Source organism: Chiloscyllium punctatum, chromosome 2, assembly GCF_047496795.1.
Source record: "Chiloscyllium punctatum isolate Juve2018m chromosome 2, sChiPun1.3, whole genome shotgun sequence".
In the NCBI taxonomy this organism is placed as follows: Eukaryota; Metazoa; Chordata; class Chondrichthyes; order Orectolobiformes; family Hemiscylliidae; genus Chiloscyllium; species Chiloscyllium punctatum.
The window spans coordinates 42006491-42023220 of NC_092740.1; positions in this window are offsets into that span (position 1 = coordinate 42006491).

Sequence of the window (16730 nt, forward strand, 5' to 3'; positions counted from 1 at the left end):
CATGACTTGTCCTACCTGCCCATCTTCCTTTCCACCTATCCACTCCACTCTCCTCTCTGACCTATCACCTTCATCCCCACCCCCATTCACCCATTGTACTCTTTGCTACCTTCCCCCACCCTCCTCCCTGATCTATCACCTTCATCCCCACCCCCATTCACCTATTGTACTCTATGCTACTTTCTCCCCACCAGTACCCTCCTCTCATTTATCTCTCCACCCTTCAGGTACTCTGCCTCTTTCCTGATGAAGGGCTTTTGCCCGAAACGTCGACTTTCCTGCTCCTCGGATGCTGCCTGAACTGCTGTGCTTTTCCAGCACCACTCTAACCAATAAAAAGACCCTGTCTACACACTTGAAACTGTGTCACGTGGAAGTGTGTAATGCTGCAGTACAACAATGTAAGCCTGTATGTAAGGAAGTGAATGAGTGAGGACATAGGGAGTTAAAGAATGAAAATCTTTGGCAAGGGGAAGGTTCACAAGGTATGAACTTGGAGAGATTGTCCACACTATTTGGATCTTTATCACTGAAGTGTTGAGTTCATCAGCTACCTACAAGTCTGTGAACATGAAACATGCCTTAGGTTGGCAAATGATTGCCACAATTAATGGGCAATGAGCAAACACATTTGCAGATCAGCACAGCAGACTCACTCTGTGAGGCTTTCTCAACCTTACAAAGAACTTAACAGCCATTGTAATAAAACATTGTAAAATGAAGCAGGATATGACCATCTTACCTTGGTAATCTTTCAGACAGTAACAAAGTTAGTCCTCATCTGTTCTCGGGTTTGGTGCCCGGGGAGGCAGCAGTTATTGTTTCATCCATTTTCTGGATCATTAAGCATGCGCAATAAATCCAGAACAACTCTGTTATCCGAACATCGATTATCCAAATTTTGGATTATCCAATCAAGATCTCAAGGTCCCGATGCTTGGGTAAACTGTGTTATTCGAATATTCAATTATCCGAACAAAGTACTCCCTGCCCTGTCGTTTGGATAATCGAGGTTGCCGTGTACTGACTTTACCAAGGCTGCCCACATTCCATTGCTGCTCGGGTGAATGGAGCACTTCTGACCCATGCCCAAGGTGCAACCTTTTCCAACTTTCCCCAATACGACTGTTTCGAGGTAACCCTTTAAGAGCTGCTAGTGTTTCATCATCCATTTTTTATGATAGATGTGCCCCCATTTGGAATGCAATTAATTTATGTTAATAAGTAAACATGACATTCTTTTAAGAAGGGTTAGCTCACAACAGGATGCCTGATGAGCAGTGCTCCCATTAGCACCGTGCCAGATTCACATTATTAGCTGCCTAAATTATTTCAAATCTATCCAGTGCATTTGACATGAATCCTTTCTATGATATGCATATGGTGCCCCTAAGAGTCTCATGATGGTAAGACACATAATGTTTCTGTGGTGAGCACAAAATCATGACCCTCTCTGAAAACACAATGTGTAAATATAACACACAACCATTTGGAATTACATTTCTGTTAAAAAAAGCAGACAGAGAAATTACATGAAAATTTATTCAGCTTTTGGCTCTTTTATTATCCCTTCGGTCTAACTTTTGTAGCAGCATTTTAACTAGCAGTACATCAGTTAAATTATCATGAGTGAAACATATTCTGTAGCTTTCTGGAAAAAAGATCCTTTTCAGAATTGTCTGTCATTGGGAAGCTACATACACAACAACTAACATGATTTATACAAAGTGCAATACTGCGGATGCTGGAAATCTGAAATAAAAAATAGAAAATGCTGGAGAAACTCAGCAGGACTGGCAGTATCTGTGGGGAGAAGACCACAGCTAACAATTCAAGTCCAATATGACTATTCTTCAGAACTTGATTTGGTGGGGCATTCTTTGGTAGATGACAAAATTAATAACCTTAATAACATTAAGAATAAATTGCTGGAGCATTGACAGACATCTTTGTATCCTATTTGACCACAGGTGAGGTCCCAGAGGACTGGAGAATAGCCAAAGTTATCCCATTGTTTAAGAAGGGTGACAGGGATAATCCTGGAATTACAGACCTCAGAGCCTCACGTCAGTAGTAGGGAAATTATTGGAAAATAATTTCAGGTACAAGATCTATATGCATTTAGAAGCAAACGGACTTATTACTGAGAAACAGCATGGCTTTGTGCAGGAGAGCTCATGCCTCACTAATTTGATCGAGTTTTTGGAGGAGGTAACGAAGGTGATTGATGAGGGAAAAGTGGTTGATGTTGTCGACATGGACTTCAGTACAGCCTTTGACAAGGTCCCTCATGTTAGACCCCTACAAAAGATAAAGTCACATGGTATTGGGGTGGGCTGGCAAGATGGAAACGAAACTGGCTTCGTCATTGGAGCCAGAGAATAGCGATGGAAGGATGCTTTTCGAAATGGAGGGCTGTGACTAATGGTGTTCCACAGGGATCAGTGCTGGGAGCTCTGCTGTTGGTGATCTACATAAACAATTTGGAGGAAGACAAAGCTGGTCTAATTAGTAAGTTTATGGACAATACAAAGATTGGTGGATTTGCGGATAGTGAGGAGGACTGTCAGAGGATACAGCAGGATGGCGATCACTTGGAGGCATGGGGAGAAAATGGAGTTTAATGCGGACAAATATGAAGTAATTCATTTTGGAAGGTCAAGTACAGGTGGAAATTATACAGTGAATGGCAGAACCTTTAAGTGTATTGATGTGCAGAGGGACCTGGATGTACAGGTCCACAGATCACTGAAGGTGGCAGTGCAGATAGATAAGGTTGTGAAAAAGGCCTATGGCATGCTTGTCTTCATTGGAAGGGGCGTTGAGTATAAGGAAAGGCAAGTTATGCTGCAGTTTTATAGAACCTTATGTAGGCCACACTTGGAATATTGTGTACGGTTCTAGTCACCACAGTACCAGAAAGATGTGAATGCTTTGGAGATGACACAGAAAAGGTTTACCAGGATGTTGCCTGGTTTGGGGCTTTTAACTATGAAAAAAGATTGAATAGACTTGGTTTGTTTTCATTGCAATGGGGGAGGTTGAGTGGTTAACCAGTAGAAGTTTATAGAATTATGAATAGTATGAATAGAGTGGAAGGCATGAGGATTTTTCCCAGGATAGAGGGGTCAATTACTAGGGGACACAGATTCAAGGTGCAAGGGGGGATGTTAAAAAGAAATGTGTGAGGCAGATTTTTCACACAAAGAATGGTGAATGTCTGGAACGTGCTGCCAGAGGAGGTGGTGGAAGCAGATACAGTAGCAGCATTCCAGAAGCACCTGGATGAACACATGAATAGGAAGGGAATAGAGGGATATGGATCCTGTAAGTGAAGACAGTTTCAGTATGGAAGGGCAAATGTTGCGGTGCAGGCTTAGAGGGACAAAGGCCCTGTTCCTGTGCTACATTGCTCTTTGTTCTTTGTTTATCTCACATTTATTCCCTGTTCTGAATAAATTAAAGCTGCCTCTATAGTGGAGGACTTTCTAATCCTCAAAATGTGCATGAATATATTTCTACAATCACAAGCCATTTTGATGTGATGATCATAAAATCCCAAAGCAGCCAGACAATATCCTATGTTACATAAGAATAAATTATTTTCTGTCAATAAATGACTGCTCTGTAAATATGTTGAACATCGAAATCTCTTTTTAAGAGCCACTCCTACAAAATGAAATTAGTTTGAGAGACTATCAGAGGTTACCTATGTATATCTTTTATTAGGCAAAATTTGAGCATTTAAAAGTCCAAAATGTAACCAGAAGCCACAATCATTTTATTGCATGATAGTTGTTGAAAATCAGTGTGCTTGACAATATAGGTGTTAATGCCTTCAATATATTAAAACTGCTGCTGGAAAAGTAAAACAATTAAATATTTTTTGAAATAAAGTAGTATCAGAACAATTTTGGGGCTTTGAGTTGACGTTTTAGTAACTTAATGGCTACAAAATCAGGGTATGGCTCCACCTAGTGTCAAATATGGGACATCATCTTACTGTAAGGAAATCCTGAATAGAGTCAGAGTCATACAGCACAGAAACAGACCCTTCGGTCCAACTAGTCCATGCCGAACATAATCCTTCCTGCTCCTGGCCCATATCCCTCCCATCTTTTCTATTCATATACTTATCCAAACGTCTTTTAAATGTTGTACCCATATCCACCACTTCCTCAGGAAGCTAATTCTACACACGAATCACCCTCATTGTAAAATAATTGCCCCCAGGTCCTTTTTAAATCTTTTTCCTCTCTCCAGTCTTGAATCCCCCATCCTAGGGAAAAGACAACTACCATTAACGTCATATATACCCCTCATTATTTTATAAACTTCTATAAGGTCACCTCTGAATCTCCTTCACTCCAGTAAAAAGAAAATGACAGCCTATCCAGCCTTTCTTTATAACTCAACCCTTCCATCCTCAGCAACATCCTGGTAACGGCACGGTGGCTCAGTGGGGCAGCACAGTGGCTCAGTGGTTAGCACTGCTGTCTCACAGCATCAGTGACTTGGGTTCAATTCCCACCTGTCTGTGTGGAGTTTGCACATTCTCTCCATGTCTGCATGGGTTTCCTCTGGGTGCTCCGGTTTCCTCTCACAATCCAAAGATGTGCAAATCTGGTGAATTGGCCATGCTAAATTGCCCACGCATTAGTCAGGGTTAAATATAGGATAGGGGAATGAGTTTGGGTGGGTTACTTTTCAGAGGGGTGGTGTGGACTTGTTGGGCCAAAGAGCCTGTTTCCACACTGTAGATAATCTAAATCTCTTCTGAACCCTTTCCAGCTTAATAATGTCCTTTCTCGAACTGGACACAGTATTCCAGAAGAGGCCTCACCAATGTCCTGTAGAACCTCAATATGATTTCCCAACTCTTATTCTCAATGAAGGCAAGTGTGTCTATAATGCCTTTTTAACCATCCTGTCTATGTGTGATGCAAGCTTCAAAGAATTTTGCACTTGAACCCCTAGGTCCTTCTGTTCTAGAACACTGCCCAAGGCTCTACCATTAATTGTATAAGTGCTGCCTTTGTTTGTTGTACCAAAATGCAATACCTTACATTTCTCCAGATAAAACTCCATCTGCCATTTTTCAGCCCATTACCCATTTAATCAAAACCCCTTTATAATCTTAGAAAACCTTCTTCATTGTTTACTATGCCACCAATCTTGGTGTCATCCGCAAACTTAATAACTATGTCTTCGATATTCTCATCCAAATCATTTATATAAATGACAAACAAAAGAGGACCCAGACAGATCCTGTGGAACACCGCTGGTCACAGGCCTCCAGTCTGAAAAAACAATAAACCACCATCACTCTCTGTCTCCCGCCATTAAGCCAATTATGTATCCAATTGGCGAGCTCACTCTGAATCTCATGTGACCCAACTTTACTGATTAGTTTACCATATGGAATCATGTTGAAGGCCCTACTAAAGTCTGAGTAAACATCTTCTATTGCTGTGCCATCAATCTTTTGAGTAACTTTCTCAAAAAACCCAATCAAGTTTGTGAAACATGATCTTCCTCAATAAGTATATGTATCACAAATTCACACTGTGGAGGAGAAATGGAGCATCTGGAGATTTTGGCCAAAGAGGACGTGCCTCAGAAGACTGTCCATTAAATAGGGGCAAGATTCCACTAACCTCTGTACCTAAGTTTCTGATAGCCACTTCCACGTGGGAATTTTAAGTGTGTTGGAGAGTAGCCTTGCTAATTTATTATAAATGGCCCTTTTTGTGGTCTGAACCTTTGTATGGGATTTAACATCCCTCTCCTTGATGGGTTTGGTGGTTGAGTCATTTAGTCAAGTCATAGTATGACAGAAATGGACACTGCTGTCTTCCAAACCCCACCCCGATGAAATCTATGGTGTAGAACCATGGGAGCAGAGGTAGGCTATTCAGCCCCTTCATTCTAGCTCATGGCAGATCATATACCTTCAATGCCATTTCTCCACACTATCTCCATGTCCGTTGAGGTCATCAACATTTAAAACTCTATCCATCTCTGTCTTGAACCACTCAATGCTTGAGTTTCCAATGTCCTACGGGATGGAGAATTTCACAGACTCAAAAAATCCTCCTTATCGCAGTACTAAGGAGCTCCCCCTTATTCTGAGATTGTGTCTCACAGTTCTGCATTCCTGCCCCTAGCCAGATGAAGTGACCTTGCTGCATCTGTTAAGTCAAGTCCTTTAAGTATTTTGTAAGTTTCAATGAGATTTGAAACTCCAAGCCCGATCTCCTCTGTCTCTCCTCACAAGAGAGTCCAAATGAGTCTGATGAATCTTAGTGTATACCCTCTGTTGAATGTATAGCCTTGGTTGGTCAGAGGAACAAACCTGCATACAATACTGCTGCTGCTGTTTTAGCAAGGTTCTACATAACCAAAGTGAGACAAATGTATTCCACAGAGGGTGGTACAGGTATGGAATGAGCTGCGAGAGGAAGTGGTGGAGGCTGGTACAATTGCAACATTAAAGAGGCATTTGGATGAGTATATGAATAGGAAGGGTTTGGAGGGATATGGGCCGGATGCTGGTAGGTGGGACTAGATTGGGTTGAGATATCTGGTCAGCATGGATGGGTTGGACCGAAGGGTCTGTTTCCAGGCTGTACGTCTCTATGACTCTATGACTCTATGATTCTATTCTTATCCTGTGCTTTTTGCTGGCTATCCAATCTTCAATCCATGCCAACATGCACTTCTCTTCAAGAGCTGTAATTTTGTTCACTAAAGTCCTAAAATCATGAAACTGGAACCTTTTCGATGTAACGTCACCGACCCTAATCTAATTTATATAAATGAGCCCCTTGCAATGAGATAGGAACATCAGAAAATGCCAACAGGATTAATTCAATGCATTTTTTAATCTCCCTAGATTCAGCAATTTAATCTCTGTACTGAATACTTTAAGAATGATGATGCGGCTACAATAAGATGGCAGTGCATGAAAGGTAGGCAGCATTCAGGCTCCTGGGCCCGTCTGCTCCAGGCAACTGCTTCCTCCCTTTTTTCCGGACTCTTATGTCTTCTTTCTTTTTCTTCATTATTTTCCTGTCGGCTGTGGTGGAGGGGGTAACATTGTAGAGAACAGCGGCCAGGGAGTAGGACTCTTGGTGAGGCTGCGGCCTGGTCTGGCCTGGCCTGGCCTGACCTGGCAGCAGAGCCAGGTACTCCTGGTTGTTGTGGGCCCAGTGCAAGGACTCCAGGTGTTGGCGAGGCAGCAGCGGTGGCAAGGGCTCCTGGTTATGTTAAGCCCAGAGAGGGGACTCCTCATTATTGGCATGGCAGTGCCAGCAGCTCCTAGTCATGGTAGGCCAAGAGCCTGGTTGTCATCGATGTGACAACAACAGCTGAGGCAGGGACTCCCGGTCATGGGGCAAGTGTGGGTTTGTCGTGGGACTCGACGTCGATGGGGTGGTCTCAGTGATGAAGAGATGGTGCCTGAGAAGTGACCATTCTGACATTGGTGGGGTCCAGAGCAGGCAGCAGTGTAGGGGTTGTCAGCCAGCTCAGGCCTTGGGACTCATGGTGGAGATGGCAAGCGAAGGTGGACTTTCTTTCAGCTTCATCTTTTTACTCTTGTATTCACATGGAGCCAGACTGTGGTGGCATTTGAATCTTTTCACTGTGTTTCACTGTGTTATTGATTACAGAGTACAACTGATAATAAATCATCATTCATTCAAGGCCAGCTAATGACAAATGTCTCAGCTTAAAAGTAGGTCTGGGTAAAGCAAGAGACAACATGAAAATAGATGGGTTTGTTTGGCTTAGGTTAGAAGTTGATGAGTGATCTGATGAGTGATTAAGAGGCCTTGGTTAATGTTCTGAGGACTCATTGGATCCCATCAAAGTGGCTGATGAAATTTAAATTCAATCATAATAAATCTGGAATTGAAAACTAGTTTCAGCAATAGTGACCATGAAACTATCATCAATTGTTATGAAACAAATCACCAATTCATGAAAGCCCTTTAGAGAAGAAAATCTGCCATCCTTACATGGTCTGGTCGATATGTGATTCCAGACCCACAGCAATGTGGCTGACCCTTAACTGCCCTCTGAAATGGCTGTAGCATGCCACTCAATACAAGGGCAGCTAGGGATGGGCAATAAATGCTGGCCTTGTCAGCAATGACCACATTCCATGAGAGAATAAAAATGATGGATAAAGGAATAATTTTCTGATGACACTAGGTTCAGAGTTGTAGCAGGTTGCATTGATGTGACCAGGAAATTACAAAGCTAGGTTGATGGATGAGGTGAATGGGCAGGAATTTCGCAGATGGATGCCACTCATTTCGGACTGAATAAAGATTTTTTTTAAATTCATTCACAGGCTGAAGACATCACTGGCTAGGCCAGCATTTACTGTCCAACTCTAATTGTCCAGAGGGCTGTTAAAAGTCGACCACATAATCTGGGCCAAAGCAATTTTGGTGTCCATGAGCACAGATCAAAAAATCATTAATCACTAAAACAAAACAAAGAACTGCAAATGATGGAGATCTGAAACGAAAAACTGATATTCCTGAGAAACTCAACAGCATCTGTGAGGAGAAAGAAGAATTAACATTTCCTGTCTGGTGACTACATCAGAATGACAGTCATGATTTGATGTGAGTTATTTCTATTTTAGCAAATCCACTGTCTCAACAGGCTCCTTTTTCACAATGTCATTCACAGAAATTCGTATCACAGTCATGCCCTTGCCTCCCTATGTAAAACTCCTATCTGGTCACTAAATGGCCCCACTTCACCTTTTCCCACCCTTTTACTATTTATACATCTTTATAAGACTTTTGGCTTCCCTTTTAGTTTACCTGCCAGTTTCCCTATTATCTCTCTTTACTGCTTATTACATGTTTTTCTCTTCCCTTCCAAGGCTTCCTACATCCAGCCTGGTTCTCACTCATATTATTTATAATGCATCTGTCATAGACACTTTGTTCCTGCTTTGTCTTGCTCTCTATTTCTTTCATCATCCAGGATACTTTGGAAGTGATTTCCCTTCTCTTGGCAATGCAGGAACTTTAACTGTACCTGAACCATATCAAGACAACGCTTATTTTTGTTGCAGTTTTGCTTATCAATCTATGATTCAAGTTGACCTGGGCCAGATCCATTCTCAACTCCCTTAAATTTTCTTTTTCCCAATTAATTCTTCTTATTCTGGTTGACCGTTGACTTTTGCCATATCTAATCTGAACCTTATGATGCTATGATCACTTTTTCCTGAATGTTTCCCGATATATACTTAACCAACTTGATCTTCCTCATGCCCCAGAACCAATTGCAGCATTCCTTGTTGAGTTGGAATCATATGGATCTAAAAAGATTTCCTCAACACCCCTCAGTAACTCTTTGCTATGTCTGCCCTTTCAATATTACCATCCCGGTTAGTAATAGGATAATTTAAAATCTGCATTATATATATGTTATATGTTTCACTCCTCTCTGTAATTTTCTTGAAAATTTGTTCCTTTGTATCTTTCTGATTAGTTGATGGTTATTCTACAGAATAACCTCGGTAATAAAAATGTATTTCTATTATGATATCCTAGTCCCATGTTGCTAACCATGCCCTGAGTTCATCTGTCTTCCCTGTTAGGTCTCTTGCATTGAAACCAATGCAGTTTAATTTATCAGTCCTACCTTGTTCTCTGCTTTGTCCCTGCCTGCCCTGACTGCTTGGCTCACTTATGTTCTCAACTATACCAGTCTCAGTTGATCCCTTTCCTCACTGTCTGATCTGGATCTCCTTTCTCCTACCTCCCCCAACCCCCCACTTACCAGTTTACATCCTCCCAAGTGGCTCTAGCAAATCTCTCTGCCAATAGATGAGACTCCTTCCAATTCAAGTGCAATCTGTCCTCCTTGTATAGATCCTTCTACCCAAGAAGAGATTCCAATGATCTAAAAATGTGAAACCTTCTCCCATACATCAGCTCCTCAGCCAGACATTCATCTGCTCAATCCTCCTATACACCTACCCTCACTAGCTTGTAGCACTGGGAATAATCCAGATATTGAGGTCCTCCTTTTTAAATTCCTGCGTAACTTTCTATATTCTCCCTTCTGAATCTCATCTTTTTCCCCTCCTATGTCATTGGTTCCAGTGTGTACAATGACCACCCCTTTGAGAACATCTGTACCCTGTTTGAGGCATCCTTGATCCTGGCACCAAAGAAGCAACGCACCATTCTGATTTTTCGCTGCTGGCCACAGAAACATCTGTCTATGTCTCTGACTAGAGAGTCCCCTAAAACAATCGATCACTTGGAACCCCACAAACCCCTCATTGCATTAGAGCCTGTCTTGATACAAGAAAGTTGGCTGTCCGTGCTACGTTCCCCTGAGAATCCATCACCCCCTTCATTTTCCAAAACAGCATACCTGTTTGAAATGGGGATAGCTGCAGAAGACTCCTGCACTACCTGCCTACCTCTCCTACCTTTTTTGGAGTTAACTCATATACCTGACTGTATCTGCGGATTTTCTCCCTTCCTATAACTGCCATCCATCACACCCCCTTGCTCTTGTAAATTCCTCATTGCCTCTAACTGTCGCTACAACTGACCCATTCGATCTAATAGGATTCACAACCAACGGCATTAGTTGCAGATACAATCCTCAGTAACACGTAAACTCTCTTGAAACTCCCACATCCAAGAAGAGCATGTCACTCTATGAAAGGCCATTTTTGCTTCTTCCAGTCTACAGACACAGAAAATAGCACCATCTTATTCCTCTACAAAATATTGCTCCAGGCTAACTTAATACTTATGACTTCAGAGACCTATCTCAATAAAACGCATAATCAATAAAGAACTCACTCAACCCACTATTGTAGACTTACAGCAAGGCCGAATATGGTATGGAAATTTGAGAGCTGTTACAATTACTGGATCTTTTGCTACCTCAGTCATTGCTAACTTTAGCTCCAACACAATCAGCAAATCAGTTATTGTCTTATAGGGGTAGGATTAACATTGTTGGTAGTTGGCTCATATTAATTACATTCCTCAGCAGATGATCAACACTAAACCTCAAATACTTCTCTTCCTTTGTTCATAATACTTTTGATGGTGTAAACGTACATGCCAACAGCCAATTCATTTAAACTGGTGTCAGTATGTCATCCTGCCACATTATACAAGAAGCAGCAGTTTTGAATTTTGGGTTAAAATCATCAATATGAATTACAGCAACTGACACCATTAAACATAGGAGCAGAAGTAGGGTGCTTGACCCATCAAGTTTGCTCTGCCATTCAGATCTGATAATCCTCATCTTCACTTTACTGCCTTATCCTCGTAACCTTTGATTCTTTTACCAACTAAAAATCAATTTATCTCAGCTTTTTTATTGACACAGTCTTGACAGTGCTCTATGGTAAAGAATTAGACAGGTTCGCGAGCCTCTGAAGAAATGAGTGGCCCAATTATGTTAGTATGACTATTGAGCAGTGTGATGATTCGGGTGAGTGCTGGTCACTAACTGAGTGGACGCACATACTGCCACCCTTCTGGTGGTGTCACCAATGGAGAAAACCTAACTCTTCAGTTGGGATTCTGAGAATTTAAGAGTGTGATTGCTAAGGGCTGGATTTTGTTGTGTGCTTCAGACATTGATGTCAGGCCCAGTCCTCTACCTGCTATTATTGAGACTAAGATCCCTCACCAATGGGATCATGATACATCTGACCCCATCAGAGGCTGGCAATTGTGAAACACATCAGTGTTACTTAGAGAAGTAGGTGCTGCTGAGGCAGGCTGGTGAACACAAGAGTGTCTTAACATGGATGAGTCCTCAATAGCCTGTACAAATACACAATAATGGAATCTAGTAGATACTCAAGGAACTCCTCTGCCAGATTGGTCTTGGCTGTGATTTTATGAATGTATTCCACTCTCTTCATATCATGGATTCTCCACTCTGATGATAACCCAAAACTGTCATGGGGAGGGGATGTCCAAAGACATAATAGGTTCCACACAGGGCTTAGGGAGGGCTCCCTGCCACTGGCACATTGCCAGTGAGGTCATGAATTGCCCCTGATGAGGGACTTACTCTGATACTCATTTTCTCCATGGGAAAGTTTCCTTGTCGTTGGAATGGTACAGTGGCAGCCCCCACTTGACAACCCCCCTGCATTTTTCCAACCTGCCTCCCTCACCTTCCAAATCCATTTCCATGGGGCAGACAAGATTCACCTCTTCAAATTAGGAATTGATTTTATTTCCGGAGAGTTTCACTAAACATGTCAGAAAAACTGAGGGTTGGCATAATTCAACATGACAAAGCAAAAACATTGTACAAATGCAAATAAATTATTAATTTGATCCATCAATACAGAGGAAAGACTGTCTCAAATTTTTTATAACCACCTAGTTGTAAATGACCAGATGTCGAATATACCACATTTCAGTTCCATGCCATCAGCAAAAAGGGAATGAAACTCTCGTTGTCAGAATTAAAAACAGATTCACTATTAAGCAAAAGGAAAGCAATGCAAGGGAAACGCAGTAGGGTCTGGCAGGTCTGGAGAGGGAAACAGTTAATATTTTTAATCCAACATGATTCTTCTTCAGAACATATTGGACTCAAAACATTAACTCTGCTTCTTTTTTCACAGGTGCTGCCAGACCCGTGGAGTTATTCTGGCACTTCCTGTTTTCATTTCACTATTCAGTGCTTGCCCTTGTAAATAAGTCAGACTTTAGTATTGTGTAGAGTTTTATTAAACTTAGGAATTGTTGAAAATACAATTGTAGTGGGAAATTCAGGTACCCAAGATAAAGCTCAACTTGTTTTCCATTCATTGAAATAAAGAATATGTGATCTTCCTGCCCATTTTTAAACCTAAAACTCCCAAATACAACAACAGGATATACCTGTCCTCAGTCTTAGCCAGAGGGATATTTGGATATGGGAGTGTGTTGCTGGAAAAGAACAGCAGGTCAGGCAGCATCCAAGGAGCAGGAGAATCATCGTATCAGACAAGAGCCCTTCATCCTTGTAGAGAGAGGTGGAGAACTTCTTCAAGGTAGGCATCCTTGGAAGAAGCTTGGAATTGTTGATTCTCCTGCTTCTCGACTATAATTTCCCGAATCTGCAATTCTCACTTTCGCCTAGTTGATTTTAACCTCACTGCGAAGCCTCTTCCCAAGGATGCCTACCTTGAAGAAATTCTCCTCCTCTCTCTACAAGGCTGAAGGGCTCTTGCCCGAAACATCGATTCTCCTGCTCCTTGGATGCTGCCTGACTTGCTGTGCTTTTCCAGTACCACACTCTTGACTCTAATCTCTAGCACCTCCAGCCCTAGTATGTTTGGGTATGTTTTACAAATGTGTGCTTCCACTACAGCTCTTTGTATACATAGTATTTGTCATTCTGATGTGCTATTTATTAAATAATGTGCAGAAAACTTCCTGATAGCTTTCTGTATAATATGGATGGTACCAGGAGATGGCGCTAGTCAAACAAATGAACAGACAAACCATCAATCAGTGGGAATCCTGCACATATTATTGAATTGCAACTGAATCATTTAAACAAACCTTGTTTGTAACATTTGATAAAATACACTAACAAACTCAAACGTTGCTTGTAGAAACTTATTTTTTTTAATCCAATGCAATGCCGAAAGACAGCAATGGTGAATGAACAATGAACACAGTGGTCTTATGTGGAGATTGTGGTGCTGGAAACGCACAGCCAGTCAGGCAGCATCTGAAGAGCAGGAGAGTCGATGTTTCTAGCATAAGCTCTTCATCAGGAATGAGGTTTGTGGGCCAAGAGAACTGAGAGATAAATGGGAGGAGGGAGGGGCTGCGGGAAGGTAATTGGGAATGCGATAGGTAGATGAAGGTGGGGATGGTGAAGGTGATAGGTCGGAGGGGAGGGAGGAGTGGATAGGTGGGAAGGAAGATGGACAGGTGGGACAGTTCAAGAGGGCGGTGCCGAGTTCGAAGGTTGGATCTGGGATAAAGTGGGGGGAGGGGAAATGAGGACACTGGTGAAATCCCATGTGGTTGAAGGATTCCAAGGCAGAAGATGAGGCGTTCTTCCTCCAGGCATCGGATGGTAAGGGTTTGGCGATGGAGGAGGCTCAGGACCTGCATGTCCTTGGGAGTGGGAGAGGGAATTAAAGTGTTCAGTCACAGCTCAGTGGGTTGTTTCGTGTGGGTTTCTTGGAGATATTCACTGAAGCGTTTTGCAAGTTGGCGTCCTGTCTGCCCAATGTAGAAAAGAACACATCGGGAGCAACGGATACAGTAAACGATGTTTGTGGAAGTGCATGTAAATCTCTGAAGGATGAAGAAGACTCCTTTGGGGCCTTGGACGGAGGTGAGGGGGGAGGTGTGAGTGCAGGTTTTGCAATTCCAGCAGTGGCAGGGGAAGGTGCCAGGACGGGAGGGTGGGTGAGTGGGGGGCATAGACCTGACAAGAGAGTCATGGAGGGAATAGTCTTCACGGAAAGCGGATAGGCGTGGGGAGGGAAATATATCTTTGGTGGTGGGGTCTGTAGGTGGCAGAAATGGCAGAGGATGATGCAACATATCTGGATGTTCGTGGGGTAGAAGGTAAGGACCACCGAGTTCTGTCCTCGTTGTGATTGGAGGGGTGGAGTTCGAGGGTGGAGGTTGTGCAGGAAGTGGATGAGATGCACTGGAGAGCATCATTGACCATGTGGAAGTGAAACTTGCAGTCTTTGAAGAAGGAGGCCATCTGGTATATTCTGTGATGGAATTAGTCCTCCTGGGAGCAAATGTGGCAGAGGAATTTGGAATAAGGGATAGCATTTTTACAGGAGGCAGGGTGGGAGGAGGTGTAGTCCAGGTAGCTGTGGGAGTCTGTGGGTTTGTAGTAGATGTCTGTGTTAGATCGATTGCTGTTAATGGAAATGGAGAGGTCCAAGTAGAGGAGGGAGGTGACCAAGATGGTCCAGGTGAACTTAAAGTCAGGGTGGAATGTGTTAGTGAAGTTGGTGGATTGTTCAACCTCCTCGTGGGAGCACAAGGTGGCGCTGATACAATTATCAATGTAGCAGTGGAAAAGGTGGGGAATGGTGCCAATGTAGCTGTGGAAGATGAACTATTCCAAGTACCCATGGAAGAGACAGGCACAGCTGGGGCCCAAGCGGGTGTCCATGGCTACCCCTTTCACCTAGTGGAAGGATTCAAATAAATTATTGAGGGTGAGGACCAGTTCAGCCAAACGATGAAAGTGTCAGTGGAAGGGTACTGGTTGGAATGATGGGAGAGGAAGAAAGGACGGCTTCGAGGCCTTCATCATGGCAGATAAATGTGTATAGGGACTGGATGCCCATGGTGAAGACGAGGCGTTGGGGGCCAAGGAAACAAAAGTCATGGAGGATGTGGAGTGCATGAGTGGTTTGCCGAATGTAGGTGTGGAGTTACTGGATCGGGGGGAATAGGACAGTATCGAGATAGGTGAAGATGAGGTCAGTGGCATAGGAGCAGACTGAGACGATAGGTTGGCTGGGACAGCCAGGTTTGTGAATTTTAGGTAGTCAATGATCTTGTGGTCATATGCCATGCAACCCTGGCAATGCTCTCCTATAACCCCTTCCATCAGGCAGAAGATAGAGAAGCTTAAACACACCCACCAGCAGGTTCAGGAACAGCTTCTTCCCAGCCGTTATTAGACTGATGAATGAACTCTCTAACTTTAAATATTGTTGATCTTGCTAATGTTGATCTTGCCGAATGCACACCCTGTGTGATGTAACTGTATGCCTCCAAGCTATCTTTTCACCCTATGATCTGTATGTTCTTGCTAACTATGATGTGCTCATAAACAAAGCAAGGTAGGCAGTTTTCAGGCTCCTGAACCCATTCTCTCCAGGTGGCAGCTTCCTCCCTTCTTTCCTTATCCTTTTCATGTTCTTTCTTTTTCTTTTTCTTTATCTTCATCTTCTTCCTGTCAGCAGCGAAGGGGGTGACATTGTGGAGAGGAGCAGCTGGAGTGGGACTCTTGGAGAGACTACAGCCTGAACTGGCAGTGAAGCCAGGGGCTCCTGGTTGCAGTACGCCTGGAGCAGGGACTCCTGGTTATCGGCATAGTGGTGGTGGCAGCTCCTGGTTATGGTAGGCCAGGAGCAGGGACTCCTAGTTATCATTGTAGGGTGTAGCAGCAGCTCCTGGTTGTGGTAGGCCCAGAGCAGGGACTCCTGGTTATCAGTGATGGGATAGCAGCAGCTCCTGGTTGTGGTAGGCCTGGAGCAAGGACTCCTAGTTATCAATGATGGGATAGCAGCAGCTCCTGGTTGTGGTAGGCCCGGAGCAGGGACTTCTAGCTATCAGTGATGGGATAGCAGCAGCTCCTGGTTGTGGTAGGCCCAGAGTAGGGACTCCTAGTTATCAGTGTAGGGGTAGCAGCAGCTCCTGGTTGTGGTAGGCCTGGAGTGGGGACTCCTAGTTATCAGTGTAGGGGTAGCAGCAGCTCCTGGTTGTGGTAGGCCTGGAGCGGGGACTCCTAGCTATCAGTGTAGGGGTAGCAGCAGCTCCTGGTTGTAGTAGGCCCGGAGCAGGGGACCCCTGGTTGTGGGGCAAGTGTGTGTCCAGCACAGACCCCAGTATCAGTGGCCAGTTATTGGGGTGGGCCCAGTGATAAAGTGATGGCACCTGAAGAGTGGTGACCCAATGTTGTTGGGTCCGGTGCAGGAGGATGTCGTTGGTCAG